The sequence below is a fragment of the Protopterus annectens genome, chromosome 7.part0 (assembly GCF_019279795.1).
Source record: "Protopterus annectens isolate FY-2018-M chromosome 7.part0, PAN1.0, whole genome shotgun sequence".
NCBI lineage: Eukaryota > Metazoa > Chordata > Ceratodontiformes > Protopteridae > Protopterus > Protopterus annectens.
The window spans coordinates 1855446603-1855468603 of record NC_056739.1 but is presented as its reverse complement, the minus strand read 5'-3'; the positions used below and the strand labels follow the sequence as shown (position 1 = coordinate 1855468603).

Below are 22001 nucleotides of genomic sequence, written 5' to 3'. Positions count from 1 at the left end.
GCATAGAAAATTCCAGTTTATATATATATATATATATATATATATATATATATATATATATATATATATATATATATATATGGTCTACTTTATTTCATTGAAAGCTTATTTCACTGAATTTGAATTCACTCTGACTAAATCGCTGAAAGCTCAAATTAGTGAAAACTCATTTCACTGAAGTGAAGTACTGGCACTGTGTAGAGTACTGTAAGGCAAGTAAACAGTATTTGCCTTTTTCCCCACTTTAGTGCAATTTCATTCTGTATATTTAATTCAGGAAAAAATTGTGCTGCTTTTTATTCTGTTGCCTATTTAATTTGAGGAAAAAAAAGTATTCTACTTTTACTCTGTTGTTGCACTTCTGTTGGCCATAGTATAGATTGGATTCAGACCAGCTGAATCCAGTTCTGTTTCAGGATTGAACATCGTCTTTTACAGAAACCCCCCCCCAGAAACCTCATGACAGGAGCATAGAGTAGGACTATCTAATTGAAGGTCACTGGTTCAGGCCTCAGTTTAAGCTATTTCATTGGTACAGGGCTCAGTTTGAACTATATCATTAGTGCACGGCTCGGTTTGAGCCTTTTCATTAGTTTCTTTGTATTAGCTTCTTTGCTCTTGTATTATACTTAAGGACCACATTTGCTTGGGTTGACGTTTGTCTTAGAAAGGCTTCAGAGAGTTACGCAATCAGCTGCTGCTTCTCTGAACATGCCAAACCATCCAAAAGAACTACAAAAGCTAAGTTTCAATTTTACTACTGCATTTGTTGCATTTGACTGTATTTCACATCAACTGCTGCTTTTACTTATTTAAGAAAAGATCTGTTCTGCTGTTTTATTCTGTTGCTATATTTAATTTAGGGGGAAAACTGTGCTGCATTTTACTCTGTTGCCTATTTAATTTAAGAAAAAAGTGTTATGATTTTATTCTGTTTTTGCATTTCTGTTGGCCATAGGATAGATGGGATTCAGACTGGCTGAATCCAGTTCTCTTTGAGGATTGAGCCCTAAAAATCAGGGCATCTTCTTTTGGGGCCCCCCCGTACCTTCATGGTAGGAGTGTACAGTAGGACTATCTAACTGAAGTTACTAGTTCAGGGCTCAGTTTGAGCTATTTCATTGGTACAGGGCCCAGTTTGTGCTATTTCATTGGTTCAGGGCTCAGTTTGAGCTTTTTCATTGGTTTCTTTGTATTAGCTACTTTACTCTTGTTTGTGCATAGTGCACCATCGTGGGCTGCCACACACCACTGTGCAGAGGGGTTAACTCTTGGCAGTTATAGACACAAAAGTCCTAATAGACATTCTCCCTTAGAAGTGACGGCTATCTAGCACAGCAGTTCCTTAACAGCTCTCAGTTGTTCAGTGAACTACCCAGCAGTGATTTTACCTCTTATCTATCAACATCAGACCTATAGATCCCCTTTTTTTATAGACCTCCTACTGTACACTCCATAGGTTAGTCCCCCTAAAATAAACCACTACCAGATACGCCCATCTTTTTCTCCTTATCTGTGCAGATACCTAGTTCAAACCTTGCATTATGGAATGTCAGTTTCCCCCCTGTTTCTCCTGCTAGCTTGGTTCACATGGATTTTTTGAGACAGTGCAGCAACTGCCTCATGTGCACTGACAACCATTTACTCCTAAATCACTCAGTTTGCTAGAGATGATCCTACACTAATAATCTGGAATCACTGATCTCTTGTGCCCAAAACAGCAACACTAAACAGGTTGTCAGCTCACACTCCATGACTCCTACTCATAATATGCACCCAACACATAAACCTTCATATGCGGACGTACGCTCCATAAACCTACCTAAACAGCAGAGTCCTCCAAAACACAAACATAATAAACCTAACACTACACTCCAAGCCCCAATACATATAAAAGCACTAGCACCAGTGTGTCACCAAATAAGCCCTTAAGGCGACGCACATCTATTCCAAATGTTTTAGTTACAGGTGACTCTTTAGTGAGACATACAGATGCCCCACTTACCAGGTCAAACAAGGAGAAGGTTACAGTCAGCTGTCTCTCTGGTGTAAGGATTCAACAGAACACACATACACTCAAGTCTCTCAACAAGTACTATTATGACTCCATCATAGTTCCTGTTAGTGTGAATGACTTAAGACGTACCTCTCTGGACTATATGAAGAGACACATAATTGAACTAGCTGAATATGTGTCCCAGGCAGGTATGTCCCTAGCTTTGAGCAGAATTTTACCCTCGCCTAGGTTGATACCATAACGTAAACAAAAATGATTGACTTCAATAATTGTCTAGGTTTCTGGTGTCATTCTAAGGAGATTGAGTTCCTGTCAGCCCGGGATGACATGATGGACAGACCATGCTGCTTTGCCAGAGATGAACTTCACCTGGCACTTTTAGGTTGCTGGTTAAGGCACTTTCCTCCCCCATAATGCCTTTTTTAGGCAAGGTCACAAAAACAAAATTTTCAACCTAAAAATATCAAACACAAAGAAACTGAGCATCATTCTGTTAAACGCTAGGAGTCTTAATCAGAAAATGCACTCTCTGGAAGCACTACTCTCCCTGGAAGATGTTGACATCTGTGCAGTCACAGAAACCTGGTTTAAGGCCACAGTAAGTACCCTGGCCTTGCAAGGCTACAATACCTTAGAGACTTTCAGACTACAAATTGAAGGTGTGAGAACCAAAGGAGGTGGAGTATCTATCTTCATTAAAGATAATTATGCCTCTAGACTGGTTAGACAAGGTAACTCCATGGAGTTACTCGAAGTCCAAATTACTGTGGGCCACACTTCATGTCATTGGCAGTTAAAGGTCCTCTTCCATTAGCCAAGAAGCCCAAAAAGCTTATGTAGACCTACTTGGGACAATTAAAGTACAAACTAACACCCTAATCATGGGTGATTTTAACTATCCCTCTAATAATTGGGAAACTTATATGAGCATAAAAGTTCCTGGACTTTGTCAACTCAAATGCCCTGGAACAAATAGTGCATCATCCCACAAGGGGCCCTAATATTTTAGACCTCATCGTCATCAATATGAATGATCAATGCAATGCAATGCTTCAAGTGTAGGGCCTGCACAGGTTAAATCTGACCATAAATCAGCATTTTTGAAGTAACAATAGCACCAGGACTTCCAAAAGGAGAAATCAGGCTAAAAAACTTCACCAAAGCTAACTATACCCTGGTAAGGGAGTGTATAATTGACTTCCAAGCCCCAATTTCCACAGCTGGCATTGACAGATATACTAAGGTATACACTGATGCTCTGTATAAACATCTACCCAAATATAAAGACGCAGCCATGCCTGATAGGATTAAAACAAGATTCTCAAGAAAAACAAACCATCCTGGTGGATGTCTAGCATTAATAGATCATACAATAAGTGAAAGAAGCTGCTGTCTAAAAATACCAAAGTGAGAAGCCAGAATGGGAAGAGCACCGTCCTCAGCCTAAACAAACAAACAGATAACTCGTAAAATCCTCAAAGAGCAACTATGACAAAAAATTAGCAACCATAGCCAAGAATAACCATAAGGCTTTCTTCAGATACGTTTTCAACCCAAAAGGTAGGACTCAGATGTGTGCTGAACAATTGTGGATGGTATCGCACACACTGACCCTGTCGAAATTGTAAACCTGCTAGCAGACAGATTTGGCAAAAAAGTACCCCCCTCCCCCCAGGCATGCCACAAACCATGTCTTCAACATCACCTCCTGCCTGAATCTCCAAAGAGCAAGTCATCAATGCTCTTTCCAAGACTATGAACACAGCCTCCATGGGATTAGATGGCATTCTGGGCTGCATTTATAATGTTCTTAAACAAGAGCTAGCTATTTCAGTAGGTACCCTATTCAAACACAACCTTAGTACTGGCTTTATCCACACTGAATAGAAAACATCAACTGTTATCCCCCCTCCACAAGGTTGGCTTGGCTACAGAACTGGATAACTATAGACCCAAAAGTTTAACCAGCCTCATCTGTAAGGCAATGGAATGAATCATCAGGGCTTTCATAAATAAGGATATAGGTGACCTCCAAATCCTGGATTGGTCCCAGTTCAGTTTTGTCAAGGGTAGGTTGTGCATGCTGAAACTGGTGGACTTCTTTGAGCATGTGACCAGAGCCATCTTGACTTGGGCAGGGCCTTCGACACAATCCCACATTTGGGCATCATTGACAAATTAACCCAGTTGAATATCCACTCCTATGCTGTCAGGTGAGTTGCAACTGGCTCACAGAGTGACAACACTCAGTCAAAGTGTGTGACTTCTCCTCCACCAGCAAATCTGTCAAAAGTGAGGCCCCTCAAGGGTCAGGGCAGGGCCCCCACTTGTTTGGCTTATACTTCTTAGAAGTCCAGGGCAGAACAGAGGGACTGTGGCTAACCAAGTTTTTGGATGACTGCAAATAAGGTGATATCATTGAATCCCCCAGCAATGTCAGCGTTCTTCAAAAGGGGCATACACAGATGATTAGTGCCAAAGCCATGGTATTAAACTAAATGCTAAAAAATGCATCATCATTCCCTTTGGTAAAAACAATGTCCCTGCTGATTATAAAATAAATAATAATACCCTAAGTACCAATTCTGTAGTGAAAGACCTAGGAACGCAAGTTGACTGTGACCTCAACTTCGACCACCATGTGTCTACTGTGGTGAGAAAGGCATTCTACTTCACTTACCTGATTAGCAAAGTCATCACCTCATGAGCAGAAGAGGTTATAACTCCCCTGTACTCATCCCTTATCAGTCTATTATTGAATATAATGCTCCCTTTGTTATGTACCGTACCAGACACCTGCAGCAACTTGAGAAACCTCAGAGACTTCTAACTAAGGAAAATTCAGGGTGTCCAGCACATGTCTTATATGGACAGACTGAAGTCACTGTCACTGTACTCAGTAACATATAGACTACTTAGAGGCAACTTATGTCTGGTTTACAGGGCTATCTCTGACCCAAATCTTATGAAAATGCTGCACATCCATAAGTCAAATGGAACTAGAGTCACCCATTCCAGATACCTCAATCTAGCCTGCGACATAAATAGGACCTGCTGGAGGGACAGATACATTTCTCAGAGCTTGCCACTCCTCTGGAATAGGTTCATAGGTTCATAGGTAGGTACTAGCCTATCTGCCCGAAGGCATTTATAAGCCTAGCCAGAATGTGTTGGCTTTCTCCGCCCCTTAGATTAGTTCCCTGTGCCTCTGTCCAACAGAGCCAAAGAAGTGATCCCCAGGGTAAATTTTCTGTTTCCCATCCACTCGTCAAGGTTTCTCTTGAAGAGTGTTAGTGAGGAGCTCTGCCTAATGTAGATTGGAATCTTGTTCCAAAGCATGGGAAGTCTCTGTGATAAGAATCTTGCCCTCCAGCATGTCCTATTTATTGCTGTGGTGAGGTTTAGATCCCTAGAGCATGTGGCTCAAGGGGGATAAGCTTTTTTTTAGGTGGAGCATGTCCATCAGTTCTGAGTTGGACATGACCTTGTATGTCAGGCAGAGATCATCTCTGAGTAGGCGGTATGCAACCAAATACAGCTGGAGTTTTTTCAGTCGAGCTGCATAGGGCATCTGTTTGAGGCCAGTGATCCTCTTGGTGAGGTACTTCTGTGGTCTTTCCAGCTATTGCAGCTTTCTTGTAAGATACATCCCAAATGGGGCATTGTACTCTATGATGGGTCTGACGAGCGATGAGTAGAGGGGCACAATGACCTCTTTTGATATGGATGCGAACACTTTTGTGATAATCTGTGCCACGTAGAAGAATTTTCTAACCACTTTGGCAATGTGATTATCAAAGGAGAGTTTACTATCTACTTGGGTCCCCAGATCCCTTATTATGTCTTCCGTATTTAGGGGACTACCGCCTATGTGATAGTTTGTGGGTACTTTGTTTTTTCCAAAGGGGATGACTATGCACTTTTTGGCATTTAGCTTGAGGCCATGATTTTGACACCAGGTGTCTGTCTCAGTGAGACCCTTTTGGAGGATGTCTGTGTCAGCCGGAGAGTCAATTATAGCCCCTAGTTTGCAGTCGTCTGCGAACTTGGTCAGCCATAGCCCTCCTGTGCTTGCCTGTACCTCTGAAAAGTATATGCCGAACAGGAGGGGTCCTAGGACTGAGCCTTGGGGAATGCCACTTGTAACCGGTTTAGAGTCAGACCTATATCGCGCAACTCTTACCATATGGGTTCTGTCCGTGAGCCAGTTGGCAACCCATCTTGTGACGTATGGTTTATGCTCAGGCTGGTGAGCTTCTCTATAATACCAGAATGGGGAATGGTGTCAATGGCCTTTGTGAGGTCTAGGTAGGCTGTGTGGACCACCTTTCTCTCATCTATAGCCTTGGTAACTGTCTCAAAGAAGGCCACCAGGTTTAGGAGGCATGATCTGCCCTTAACAAAGCCGAACTGGGTAGGGTCCAATGTTTGGAGGTTCCCAATGTCTCTGTTAATGAGTTCCATGATGATGCGCTCCATAGCCATGCAGACAAAGCTAGTCAGGCTTATAGGGCGATAGATCCCGGGGTCTGCTGTGGCTCCACCTTTGTGGAGCGGAATAACCATTGCTGTGTGCCACTCTATGGATATGTAACCTGTGGAGAGGCTGGGTTTGAACAGTGTGTTTAGGTGAGGGGTAAGTTCATCTTTGAGCTCGTGTGGAACGCAGCCTGGGACTGTGTCCAGTCCCATTGATGCTGTGTTTTTGTCTTTGGAGAGGGCTGTTTTAACCTGAGTGTTTGTGATTTCAGGAGCTCTACATTCTTCTGGTAGGGGTATGGGCCATTTTGGGAGTGAAAGGGGGTGAAGTTATCCTTTAGCATGGGGGCTTTGAAACTTTCCACCTCCGTCTTAAGTAATGTGAAGTTTGCTTTTGAAAAGTTTTTCATGGTGGGTTTCCTTGTCCAGGGGTGGGAGCAGAATGTGGATATCCAAAGTGATTTGTTTATGGTCAGATCTAACCAGTGAGGGGTTGACCTCCGGTGTGGAGCACCGGTTGCCCATGTTGGTGATGACAAGGTCCAGTATGTTGTCACCTCTGGTGGGAGTGTTGACCAGTTAATCCAGGGCATTTGAGTTTATAAATTCTAGGAAATGTTGAGCAAGGGAGTTAGTACTTGAGTAGTTCTCCCAATTAATGTTTGAGTAATTGAAATCACCCAATATTAGGGTGTTTGGTAAGACCTTTATATTTCCCAGTGTTTCCCGAAATGTGGAATGGGGGTCCTGGGACATGGTGGGTGATCTGTAGCAAGCTATAATTTGAATTGCAGTTGTTCTGCCCATTGTTAGTTGCATGTGGATGAACTCTGAAGTATCGTGCTGTGCCACTAACCTGGAGGTGTGGGTATCCTTGATGAATATGGATACGCCCCCACCTTTTGTATTTCGGTCTGGATTCTGTGGCCGAAATGTATGGTATGGGTTGCAGCCTGGTAGTGCTGGGGTGCTCTCTGGAGCCTTAAACAAGGTTTCTGTTACTGAACATATATCAATTTTCTCCATACTGAGGAGTGCCTCGAGTGCATGCATTTTGAGGTTTAGACTTCCGGCATTGAGTAACATCACCCTCAGTTCTTTGTTACTTGTGCTATTTATGGTGGTGGGTTTGTCTTTTGAGCCTTGCCTAAAAAAGGCACTATGGGGGTGGCAAGAGCCTTGGCCAGTATTTGAAAGCCTAAAGGTGACTCATACAAGCCGTCTCTAGCAAAGCAGTGTGGCTTGTCGAGCATGTCATCCCAGGTGGACAGACACTGGATCCCCTTTGAATGGCACCGGAAACTTATCCAATTGTTGAAATTGATAATTTTTTCTTTATACTGTGGTATCATTCTTGGTGAGGGCAGGATGCTACTCAGGGTCAGGGTCATACCGGCCTAGGCTACAAGATCAGAGAGCTCTTCCATGTCTCTTTTCATGTAGTCCAGGGAGGTATGGCTCAGGTCATTCACACCAACATGGACAATGACAGAGTCGTATCTGTACTTGTTCTGGAGTGACCTGAGTGCTTGTGTTATGTGGTGGATCCTGGCACCCGACAGGCAGCTAACATTAACCTTCTCCTTATTCAGCCTAGTGAGTGGAACGTCAGTGTGCCTGACTATAGAATCACGTATTACTAATATGTTGGGTATGTTATTTTGCCTTAAGGGCTGTGATTGCATGGCACACTGGTTTTGTGAAGTATGTGTTTCATGATTTGTGTTGGGGTGGAGGTTGCTTGGATGTCTGCTTTGGAGGTCTCTGTTGCTTTTGCAGATTTTTATTTAGAGCCTCCAAGTATGTTTTCATGTATTTATGTGTGTTTTTTGCCGGTGCTGATTTAATGGGTCTATGTGAGACTGGTGGTGTGGTGCAAATATTTCCCTTCTCCTCTTGACTGTCTGATCCAGCCTTGGGTTGGGAGAGCTTAGCCTCCAGTTTGGCTGTATAATTGCATCTCTCACATGTATTAGTGTATAGTGGTAGGAGTAGAGGGTTGTCTGTGTACATGAGGCAGTTGTAACATTGCCTCAAAATGCCCAGATTCACAAGTTGGACTGGAGAGTACGCCTGAAGCTGCCCTTTGGACATGCCTGGATAGGTACAGTGAACTGTTTTACTGAATGGCTGGTAAGGTTGAATAGAGAGCCTTGTCCTTCTGTACAGTATAGGAGGGTCTAGTGCTAGGGTTTATAAGTGCTTGCTATGCGTTTTGAGCAAGTGCTGGGCTGAGAAATGAATGGCTTGAGTGCTTAAGTTGAAAGTTTGTCTAGTTCCAAGGGAAAAACTGAAGACGAGACTTTGTGGAGCCGGGAATAGTTATACCCTAGCTAAATGGTGCTGCCTGGCGTGCAAAACCGGGCAAATGTGGTATTTATAGCAGGGAAATGAAAGAGATAGAAACAGATAGAAATAGACTTTGAATCCATATCAAACAGAGCACCTCCATAACCCTGTTTAAGCACAACCTGGTTGACAGGATGGGAAACCATAAATTTTTACAGGCAATTGCCCCTGCTTCTCTCATGGATATGGGAAGTCCTTGCTAGAAAAATGTTGCGAATAGATAATATCTCTCATCTAGTATTATACTGGAATTTAACGGCTAGGGTTGTAAAATCCTTCAGCTCAATAGCCTAGTAACACCCTAAGAACCTATCACAGAAGTTGAACATCACAAAAGTTCAACTATTTAAAGCAATTTGCTCTAGATAGTTTAATTAATTTATTTATTAAATTTGGTAGATGGGGTAGTGGACTGATTCCATTGGAACCATCAGCTATTAGTAAGTGTTTATGAAAAAATTATGTACACATACATAGACACACATTTAAATATATAATATTGCAGTCATTACACTATGTATCTGTTTGGGAGCATGATATAAGTAGTGAAATGGTGTAGTTATAAATACATAATCCACACAGCTAAATGTAGCAGGTCATTCTATTTGCAAATAACATCTGTGTGAGAAGTCCCTCTCCTCTCCCATTTACTACCGATGCTGAACATTTTTCCTTAAATTGTATTTCAGTAATTTGGAAAAGTAGCCTAAAAAGTATTTCTCATAGATTGTACATGGAATGAGACTCAGGCTGCTAACAGCATACTTGGCTATAAGAGGAGGTTGGAGAGACAAAGAGCAAAGCTATAGAAAACAGAAAATTATACAGTGATAGCTCATTAGTATTCAAAAAGCTGCATGCTGCTTTATCAGCCCAACCAGCGTGCCCATTGTAAATTGAACATATACCAATAGAAAAAATTCCAGTCCCTGGAGTATCATTCAGCAGATAGACATATTTACTATTGGTATATGATACAGAGGCATTAGTCTCAACTATACAAATTTTTGCCTCATGTTTTTGCTGTTCCTCATAATATTTGTGGTTTTCTGACAAAGCACTGAGGAATTTTGTTTGTGTCTTTCGGCTTTTCCCGGTTAGGGGTCACCACAGCGGAACTCTAGTCCGCTAATGATTGGCAGTTGATTTTTACATACCGGCTTGCCAGGCCTGATGCAAAACCTTCAACGAAGGTATGCCCATTCACGCATGTCTCCACGCAGAAGACGCTCTAGCTGAGAATCGAACCGGACAGCATCTTAATGTGAGGCGACAATGCTACTGCAGCACCACGAATGAAGTCACTAAATAATGACACACATTTCAGTTTCAGTAACACAAATATTATTCTCATAGCTTTTTAAGTTTATAACAGCAACATTTACAATCGGTCCCCCTTTTGAAGTTTTTGCCCCCCTTTACTTATAGCTTTGTTCACATATCTGGTTGACAGGTACATATTCAGGGCAGACCAAATACAATGAAAATCACATATGTCCTGAAAAACTAAAGAAATGTACCCAATTTTCCTAATATTTCTGCCCTGTCTCTCTCACACCTTTCAAATGTCCAGATGTTATAATTAAAAAAAAAAAAGCCATGTGATCTTCCTTCCTCTATTGCTTGTTTTCCACAGTACTAATGTACTGTGTAAGAGTAGGAACATCTCAAATAATGTCATTGTATAACAGCAATAACTAACTTGTGGGTGTGGGTATATTGAGGATTTACCCAGGTTGTCTTTGTTTAAATACTTGGGCTTTGCCCTCATGATCAAACCACGTCAGCTGTGGGTAATCCTCAATATACCCACACCCATGAGTCTGTTATTGCTCAACTCATGACTTAATGTCTTCTGTGAGCACTCTTTAGAATCTTAACCCATTCTATTTTAACTTGTGTTCCAAAATTCTAGCCTCAAGGAATGCAGACTTCAGTCTATCAGAAGGAGAATTTAAAATAAGTAACTGATACCGTTCTGATTATGGCTTAGCAAAAATGACTACACAACCAAGGAGCAAAGTGGCTGAATTCAGCCAGAATCTGCATTTCCTGCCCGTCAACGGCTAGAGTAGATGCAGTAGGCTAATAAAATACTATTTGTTTTTGTAATAAACAGGAAAAAGAAAAGAAAAAGCGTGTAAGAACTGGTAGTACAGACATTCTAGTCCTGCAATAAAACAAGAAATGTACTAAATGAAGGGGGTGTATGCTAAAGTCAGTCATAAATAAGTACTAGAAGACTGGGTATCCTGAAAACAAAGTAATAAACAAGATTAGGATATTGTTTACTTTTATTAATATGCATATAAAGAAATATATGGTACTTACCGAGCGTCAGCTGGACCAAAGCAGAACTGGGAAAATGCCTGAAATAACAAAAAGGTAAATATAAACAAAATAATGTAAAGAATCAAAAGTACTATATTAAGGTATTTAGTATGATTAAATATAGAAATGTGTATACAACAGACATACAAATAAATTAAGTAGAAAAGGTACTCATCATTGAAGACACACGCAATGATCTAAACGTTCATACATAAGACAGAACACCTAATGGATAGTTAGGAGAGGTTATGATGAATGATGAGGATCAATGTGGCTTGGAGATTAAGGTTAAAAGTGCAGATAAATGACTAGCATAGTGGGCTTTAAAACATGAATATAGGAATTTGGAATGAAGTTGAATCAAGCACCAGCCCATAAGTAGGTGAGTAACTGAAGAAATCATAATAGCTCTTGTGATGATTCACACTGACATTTTGTGACTAGAGATAAAATGTTAATAGCAGTGTTTTGGCATATTTTCTCCTAGATGAAACTCACTGTTATTTACAGTGGTGTTGAGGATAAAACAAAGGTATGCAAATGGTTAGAGACTTAGATCCTGGCAGAGTGTTAGCTAGAATTTTGGAAATCCCATAGTATTTTGGACTACCACCAGTGAATTTGATCACAGACATGATAAGGAACAACTAACCAGAACCAATTGAGATACAGATGTGCATGCAATAGTGGACTGGTAATCCATGCAACAGCTGGATATTAGCGGACAAAAACTTTTAAATGAAATGAAGAAGGGCAGACTCAAGACAGCAGGTGACAAGAAATGCTGCTTGCTTTTGATAAACCTCTCTGCACAAAAGAAAATAATCCCTCACACAATAATTTGATTTTAAACATGTAAAATTAACCAAAGTCTTCTTAAAAATGACTAAAAATACGGCAGAGTACAGATGGCCAAAATAATACTGTTTATTATATTGGTCACTATACCTAACACAGCAAGCACAGGCTGGTTATGGATTGTTACATAAATTAGATGCTAGTAATAATGAAATAATGATACTGTTAAAACAATGATTTCAGTTTAAAACTTACATGGAACATGTACAGATGAGTCATTTATCACCCAAAAATGACACAATGAGGGATGATGACCAATATGTGTGAAGCTTGCCAGAAGTGGCTCCAGTTCCAGAGAAAACAGGATAAAATGTGATAGAACTTTTCACTGGTGAACATCATTTGGAAAATCTCCCATGACATATCCAAAAGCGGTTAAGTGAATTTAAGGCCACAAAATGTAAGAAGCTGTTCTTTTTTACTAATATTTACATAACGGCATATCTATCATGTGGAATTCTGACTGAATGAGTGATACAAATGCTTGGACATTATGATAATTATGACATTATGTCAAGATGCATACAGTATGAAGGCTTGCATTTGTGGAAGGAAGCCCATGTTTTGATATACAGCTACACCCATTCAATATTTCAGATATGAAGAAGATGGTCATCCTGCTTCTGGTACCTAGTAAACTCATCAAGATCTTCATTTGGTGATATATATCATGCATACCATTTTGTAGGGGCTCTAAAGATTGATATAAGGCAGATAGTAGTGTTTCTTAAAAGGTACATGATCCATAAGTACAAATCTCACAACTTGGAAAAATAAAGTACAATTTCAAAACAAATACAGTAAATCTTAATACTCAATGTAATGCCATTAAATTGTTTTCACACACACCCTCTTAGCCTACACTATGGGTGGTCTGCAGTATCATATCTGCTAATATTATATGTTAACACCAAGATCTCTGCACATTTAGTGAAGTGGAATAGATCTAATGCACTGCAACCTAGGACTTAGCATATGCTGTCCATAGTCATATTTATGGTTTCACTGTTCTGAAGACCACAATTACTGTCCTCAGAGTTTCATTAGGAACCCAGGTAAATATATTTACATGATACCAACAGCAATGAAACAATTGTAAAATATGGGAAAATGTAGAAACATCTGTATCAGATGAATCTATGAGACTATGACACAATACTCATTATGAATAGATTGAGTATTATGTATTACTTTTGCTTGACAGCAGAAGACAATAAGCCTGCTAATTCTTCCTTTTAAGTACCCTCAGTATTACATTTTCCCTTTATACCTATCTCCCCCTTACCCATTTACCACCTGTTGAATGCCATTTTTAATATCATCTGTTACACTCCACTTTCATTACTACATTGCGGGGATCTACAGCATTCCACAATACGAAGATCCATGGTACAATTAGTCCCTACAATCTACTGCCTGATTCTCTTCTTCCCTCTCTGTACTTCTAGTTCAGGATGGTACGGACTCATCTGGCTTGAGTGTTTTTGTGGACAAGTATCATATAACCCAATCTCCTCAATTCTCATTTGAGAAGAACTATGGCTCATCTAGTGTCTGGCCATAACCTCCATTCATCCCGTAGATCTGGGGCATATTTTTGCCCTAAGCCTCCACTGAATATGGGCCATAACTCAGCTGAACAATGAGCATCCCAATCACCAAAACATCTAGGAAAATAAATAAATAATTAAATAAATTGATGAAATGCCAAACCGAGGCCCCATCTGTTTCAGTTGGTGGTAACTCAGATGGATATAAAAGATCACACAGCATCTATCAAAAGCAGTAGGGTTCCTTTATTTTATAAAACATAAAAACACATTATTTATAGATTTACATATTTACAGGCACATACATACTCATTTCAATTTTTTTTATATTTATCATTTTTATAATGTCTTTATTATTATTCTTCAATAACTGATCCCCACTCCTTCTTCCACAGCCATAATCTTACTTTTTGCAATATACCTGCCATCATTTCATTCAGTCTTTCATTCCAAATAACACATATTACTCACAATAAATTCTTATCTACCCTTCTCACATATTCTTTCTTCTTGTGCTTATAATATTCATGCATAATTATAGTCATCTTTACATTATGTCATTCATTTTTTAAAAAAAAATATTTGTGCAACCTTTTCCAGACTTTCACCACTCTTTTACATTTCACATAAAAACTTTCTTTTGATGTGGCACACTTCCCTTTATGGGTAACTTATTTATTACCAGTCTTCATAGGAAATCCTGATACTCTAGTATCTTGGTACACTACTTTTTCCTGACCTTAATGCTTTTAATCACTTTTCTGGCAAAATTTCCCATAGATTTACATAATAATATTGTTTCATCACATTATTATACCACAGTCATCTATCTTTCTCTGGACTGTTATATTTTCCATGTTAGCATTTTTTCTTGATAATTTTTAATTTCTTCATTTACATATATATTTATTTTCTTATTTTCATTATCTCCCAGAATTTTTTTGTACTTAAATTTAAACATACCCACTGTTAATTTCTCATTCTCTTCCTTTACACACATCAGTACTCTATACCTATTTAAAGAATCTGAATAAACACCTGGATTTAGAAACCCAATCCACGTTCATCTTCACTCCTATACAGCACACCTCTTTTCACTAGCTTTAATCTTGTGCCCCATATGAAATAAAACACTAACTGCACAATTTTCTTTTCATATGTTTGTGGGATCATATAAACATTTGACATATATGCTATTTTTCCATAATACAGAATTCACCAGATACATATTTTTCCTGAATGTTAATCTATACATCCTCCACAGAAGACTTAGTTCTTTCATTTCTTTTATTGAACCCTCCCATTGCATCATAACTACATAATTTTCCCCAGATTGTATCCCTAGCAAAGGTGCCTCATTCATTGAAAAATATATTCCCCTTTTTTTCAGCACATCACCCAAATCCTTACATTTATCTTTATGGAAGATCATTCCCATTTCCTTTAAATACCAATTCAGACAAACCAATACTTCCCTCATCCATATTTTGTTCACAACCAATAACAAATTTTGGCATCCCTTTCCTTCTGCTTTATTACATGTATACTTTCTTCAACAATATCCTTCATCCTTCTTTCCATTTCCTCCATATTTCTTTCTTAAAATGTTATAATTTCTGTTATTTAATGTAATGGGTGTGTTGTTATTTAATTATTCTCCTCTTTCTTCCATATTTATTTATTTATTTGACATTTGTTAACTGGGATAGTCCATCTGAGCAAAGGCCCTTTTTCAGTGGAGGCCTGGAGAGAAAAGCTCTACAGTACAAGTAAGCAAGAAAAAATTACAAAAATGGAATTCAATATAGAATAAAACAGTTATGCAAATGTAGATAAAGCTCCACAGTATAATATAGTAATAGGCATTATAAAATTGAAGAAAAACATTGCAAAGAAATATACAATAAAACATTTAAATGAATTTACATGACACAGTGGGTTATCATCAGAGGGTAATTGTACTATACAGAGCAGTTGTTAAGTGAGTTATGGTAGTAGGGAAAGGAGGAATAGATAGGATAGGGGTAGAGAAAGGGGAGAATTCATGTGGGATGATTACAGAGGCAAATACATGTGCTATTAAGGTACCTTTTGAGAGCCTTCTTGAATTCATGGATGTGGGAAATATTTCTAAGGGTCATGGAGTGCTTGTTCCATGCAAGAGCAGGGAAGTAGCTGTAGAAATTCTGTCCAATAGATTTTTTTAGGTTTGTGAATTTGTAAGAGATATTGGTCAAAGCTTCTGAGGGATCGAGGGGGCTTATAGAGGGAGACAAGTGAAGAAATGCTAGGGCAACAAGAGGGCTTATTCAAAATAGTATGGATAATGAGAAGATGGGTAAATAAGAGTTGATTAGGAAAGTCTAGCCAGCTGAGTGTCTGGAGAGTGAGACAGTGGTGTGATCTTGAGGGTAGAGTAACTGCAAATCTAGCAACTTTGTTGTAGGTGGTTTCAAGTTTGGAAAGTAGTGAGGACTGTAAGTTGGATAAACTTTGAGAGCTGTAAAAGAGGTTGGGCAGAAGGTAAGCTTGGGCTAGTGAAATCCTGGAGATGGGTGTGAGGAACCTTTTGCTTCTATAGAGTAAACCAAGCTTTTGGTGTTTTTTCTTGATGCAGTTAAGTACATGAAGGTCAAATTTTAGTTGATCATCCACTGTTACTCCATGCAGTTTAGTGTGGGATTCAGCTATGATCATAGTGTTGTTGAGGGAAGAGATGGTAAATGAGGATTTATGATGGTAAAGGGATTCTGGGTGGAAGAGAAGAAGTTTTGTCTTTTTAGGGTTTAGTATGAGTTGCTTGTTTGTAAGCCATGTTTCTGTGAGGTCGAAAGATGTTTGTGTCAGGGTTAGCAGGTCAGTGGGGCTATCAGCAATAGAAATGATGGTGGAGTCATCTGCATACTGTATGAGGGAGGACTGAGGACAGGATGTGTGAAGTTGGTTAGTAAAAATGTTAAAAAGGAGGGGCCTAAAATAGAGGCTTGAGGGACACCCATTTTGATGAGGAGAAAAGGAGGAAGAACAGCCTGAGGGATACCCATTTGGATGAGGAGAAAAGAGAAAGAACAGAAAGACATTTTACAGATTGCAGTCTGTTTGTGAGGTAGCTATTGAACTAGGAGATAGTTACTGAGGAGAGGATGAGTTGAGAGAGCTTGGAGAGGAGGATGGGGTGAGAGACAGTGTCAAAGGCTTTGAAGAGATCTAAAAAGATGCAGGACACTAGTTTATCATTGTCTCTAGCTAGGGAGATGGAGTTAGTAAAGGAAATAAGTGCAGTAGTGGTGCTGTGGTGAGGACAGAAGCCATGTTGAGTAGGGGTAATTAGGTTTTCATGAATAAGGTAAGCTGAGATTTGTTTATAAACACAGTGCTCAAGAATTTTGGAGAGGGGAGAGAGTATGGCAATAGGTTGATAATCAGAGATCTCAATAAAGTTTCCACGTTTGTGAATTGGCATGGTGTGGAACATTTTCCAGAGGGCAGGAATGGTAGTTTCACTAACTGAGTGGTTTATGAGGATGGAAACAGGATATGCTATGGAGTCAGCAGCAGCATTTAGGAAGAGAGGAGGCAGGTTGTCAGCTGAAGGGGAACATGGTAAACCAACAAACAAAGCGACCAGCAAATATAAATGAAAAAGTCGCACAGACTGGAATCCCCAAATAAAATCCAAGGCTTTTATTCAACATAAAATGGTGAGCGCTTTCATTTGGTAGATATCACTAAACTTCTTCAGACCATGTAAAAAAGCAAATGCAACAATATTTATACATCACACCCTACCTGAAAAATCAATTAACACCAATTAATACCAAATTATAAAACATTGCAGTAAACATTAAGACTATATACATTAATAAACATCTAACTATATATAATACGTATATGAATATATATATTTTCTTAAATAATCTCATAAGCTCAACCTACTTAATACAAAAAATATATATAAAAATATATATTTTGAAAATGAAAATACAAAAAAAAATATATAAGAATAAAATCTATTCTATCTTTTATAAGTTATAAATAATAAACCTAAATCCAAAAACAGGTAGGAAAACTCATCTATCAAATACTCTTAACTTTAATTTACTGGAGATAGACACTACATCATTTAAACCTGGTGGCAAGAAAGCATTGAGAAATGCCTGTCACCAGGTTTTCTTCTCTTTGAGGAACAATTTCCAGGGACCCCCTCTATCCCCACATTTTACCTGCTGTTACACCACAAATTTGAAAAAGTGATCAGGAAAGATTTTCACATGCCTATATAAGGCATTTTTTTCATCACAGTGACTTAAATCCGTTGTGCCAATTTACGTTGCGTTTTGCCTATATAAAAGGATGGACACTTGGTGCACACAGCGGCATACACTATTGCATGGGTATAACAACTACATTTTCCTTTTATATAAATCCTCTTATCACGTATGATGAGACTTGTTATAGTATATAATTACATTGGTGGCACATTCCACAAGGTGCCATCCTTCCTACTACACCCACATTTGTTACTTGTTCCAACAGGCCTTTTATATTTCTGCCCTTTCTTAAAACAAATTTAGGGAACCTACCAAAAGTTTCAGCCATTAATGGTTCACTCAACAGAATACGTCAGTTCTTATTAATAATATCCTGCACTATATAACTTTCGTTGGAAAAAGTAGATACAAATGGGCAAAAAGGCACATCCTGGGGACATGGACTATTATCAACAATTTCATTTTCTTGGGGCACAAAATCAATATTGTCCCCTGAAAAACTGTTGATGGCCAGAAACCCAGTTTTAGACATTATATGGTCAGAGGATAGCCCCTCAAGGCTGTTCAAAATAGGCAAATAAATCCCATTTAGATGTTTTTCTGTCACCTCCTGTTTAATATTAAGTACCAAACTGTAGGGGTATTCTCTGTCCAAAAACATCTAGCACATTGTATTACATTCTTGCAAAAAAATCCCCATAGTTAGAAACTATGCCGGCCGCTCTTACTAATTGGCCCTTCACTATGCCTCGTTTCACATGCATAGAATGACTGCTTGTGAAAAGTAAGATGCTATTAGAATAGGTGGGCTTCGTAAAGATAGTAGATTTCAACTGCCCACCCTTCAATCTATGTATCATAACATCCAAATAGGGTATTTTGTCCATGTAATCCGTATATGTGAATTTAGGAAAAGTAGTACTTTGCTTTATATAATCAATGAACTGTAAAGTACTCTCTGGAGAATCCCTCCATGCTACAAACAAGTCATCCAAATAGTGCAAGTATAAGGGAACATTGGCAAAATATGGGGAAGGAAACAGATAACATCTTTCCCACCATGTCATCACAATGTTCACAAATAATGGACCACACTCTGAACCCATGGCAATACCAAGTAATTGTTTAAAGTAGTGCCCTACATAATAGATATAATTATTTTTCAACACTATATCCATTAATTGCGTATAAACATTTATACTATCTAGCCCCTCACATAGAAAATCTGAGAACCATGTCAGACCTGTACTGTGTGGAATGCAACTATATAATTATTTGACATCTATAGTCAAAAATATATTTTCCCCAGAAGATACTAAATCATTACACTTTTCAAAAAAATACCAAGAATCACGACAAATATGGGGCATTCTCAAAACCTTATCCTTAAGTTGGTTGTCCAAGTATTATAGCTATATATAAGCAAGCAATATAGCTGGTCTTGGACCATCCAGAATCCACTATAGGGCATAGTTGTGGGTTATATAGGTCCTCGTGGATCTTACGCACCCCAAACATTACTGGTGTTTTAGGGGAATTTGTAGACATCTAATTGTATTTGTCAATATTAATTTAATCTTGTGTTAATGTGTCAAGTAAATCACAGTCTATCTTCTGGTAAGCAATATTGACTTCATTGAGGGAGGCTTCACAATAGGTGTCACTGTACAACAGATTAAACATACTTTGCACATACACATCCTTCTGCATCACCACTAAGCCTCCCCCTTTATCCGGCTGCATAACTCTAAGATCCTTTCTACCCCTCAACTCTGTTAATAATTCTACTTCAGCATCAGTGAGATTACAAACACAATTTGCTTTACCTAATTAATGATGAAAGTCCATTTCACAAACTTCCTCAAAAGATTTCAAAATGTTATGTAAATCAGGGTTATAAGTACTACGCATCCTGGCTGAATAATTATTAACATTAAATGCATCAGTCATTCCTATGTAAAAATTTTAAATTCAAGTTATGAGTATATAGTTTGAGATCACAAATTAGTTCTGCCAAATCACTTTGTCTACTAGGCACAGATTTGTGCCCTTTACTCAACAAATCAGCATGTGAAACAGAAAAAAGAACATTAGTATAGTTATAAATTTTAAAATCATTCTTTGAGTTCATAATAATACTAGGTGGTTTGAAAACAGTCACCTCTGCTACCTCCTTGTGTTGGGATAAGAGCCGTTCCTCTGGCCTGGCTGTCTCCAGTTGTTCCCCTGTGGATAAGGACTCTACTGTTGTGGCCTGCGATTTCTGAGCCTTTCGGAACATCTCGGCGCCAGTGTAACTAAAGTGACAACATCCCCTGAGTCTTCACGTGCAGCAATATCTTTAGTTGCTCAATTAAAATGTACCAAACAGTTCTCTGTAGCTGTCAAGGGTGCAGGGTAGGCTTTCCCTGCCTGATATGCCCTCCAGTCCTGATCTAATTTCTTTGCCTTCTGATTAGAGATGACAGAAACCACTTTGTCTACCTGTTGAAAAATAAGATCATATTGCAGACGGTACCTTTCATACAATAAATTGTAGTGAATACTCCTGTCCAAAATAAGATCATATTGCAGACGGTACCTTTCATACAATAAATTGTAGTGAATACTCCTGTCCAAAACAAGAATACCTTCCTGTAACTTATCAAGTTTAATGGTATTGTGCTTGGTCATGAGTTCCAGAAGCTCACAGCTGTGATGATCAAATAAAGCCAAAAGTTCCTGGTGGTATAGGGAATGTGGCACCTTTAGGTACCTGCTGAGTTCTGAGGCATTATCAGAAATATAGATTTTCTTGCTGAATCTTCTTATATTCAAGCAACTTGTCCTTGAATGGAACCAGTTGTGTATCAAAGAGTGGTAAATCACCCCACTCTTCTAGCACTGATGGCACTTTCCTGTTTAGCCATGAGTCTAATGTACAATTTGTTGTACATTTTAGAATGACCAGCACCATTGCAACCTAAATTGGTAGCATTATGAGTTTCAGAAATTAAAGGTGGAAACTCAACATCATTAGGAAGATGCTCCCCTTCCCTCAAAATAAGAGGTGTACTTGCAAAATCATGATCCGACCATGTATGTTCTGCCTGAGCCACACTGTTACCGGTACTAGAGGGTATAAAGATTGGGTAGAGATGGGTGAAGGCTGCCAGCCTAGTGAAATAGAATTTGATACATAATTCTGGCATTTGTAAATACAAATGTAAAATACAGGCTTATTTCTTAAGTGAAAGAAAAATACTGTAAAATGTTGAACTTCAAGAGTGTAGCAACATTGCCATCTTCTGTAAGGAAAACTAAGTCAAGAATTTCACATCTGTTCTTTGAAATTAAAATCATGCTTTGTTTGTTCGTTTGATCTTCAGAGCTCTGAGTCATTAGGTTTGGAGTAACACATTCCTTCGATTGTTTTAAGGCTAAAGTTAATGACCAGAATTTACAAGTGGAATGTCCTTTATTGATTTAAGTATAAAAGAATGTAAATGCAGTTTTGGTGTGGCCTGGGAACCAGGAAAGTGTCAAAATGATGTAATGTGTATACTGGGAAACCTAAGTGTCAAAAAACATGATGTAATCTGGGATGGCCCAGCAGAAATGTTTGTTAGTGATTTTAAAAGCTATTGCTCAGACAGAAACTATAAGCATTTTGATCTTGAACATCTAACTCAGCACTGCCTGTTGTCTTAAGTAAGTTATCTTAGAAGTGTGTTTTCTTGTAGAAAAGGCTAGGACTATAAAGATTAGACTAAATGTTTTTCTGTTATTTCAGATCTGTACTACTGAATTATTTTAAGTTTCTGTGTGATCTCTGAACTCTTGAATAGCACTGTGGTATAGTAGTTTTGTCTTGTATTTTTAGTATTTATTATTAAATATTTTTAAACCCTTTTCAACTGTAGCTGGTTTATGTAGAGATAAATTAAGCTCTAGAGTACATTGCATGCTTATAAGTGATCCTGGACTAAGCCCTTCCAAATAAGCCTTAAGACTGTTTAGTCATACTTATTATTGGATAATAATATTGCACAGTAATAATTGGACACCCCTTTAAGGGCCTTTGGGTAGCTAATAATTATTAGCTGGTATTGGCAGTAATTACTACTGTATAGTCTGGGTATAGGGGCACAGCTGGAGAATCTGAGT

At 38.7% G+C, this 22001-nt stretch overlaps 1 long non-coding RNA gene across 3 annotated transcripts in view; it reads right to left on the bottom strand.

Annotated features, from left to right (window-relative positions):
• Positions 1 to 22001, bottom strand: part of LOC122807252 — a 1461171-nt gene that overhangs the window by 779064 nt on the left and 660106 nt on the right. For all 3 annotated transcript variants that reach the window (XR_006365609.1, XR_006365610.1, XR_006365608.1), the window contains one exon: positions 11177 to 11214. This is a non-coding gene — a long non-coding RNA (uncharacterized LOC122807252). The remainder of the gene's footprint in view (positions 1 to 11176; positions 11215 to 22001) is intronic.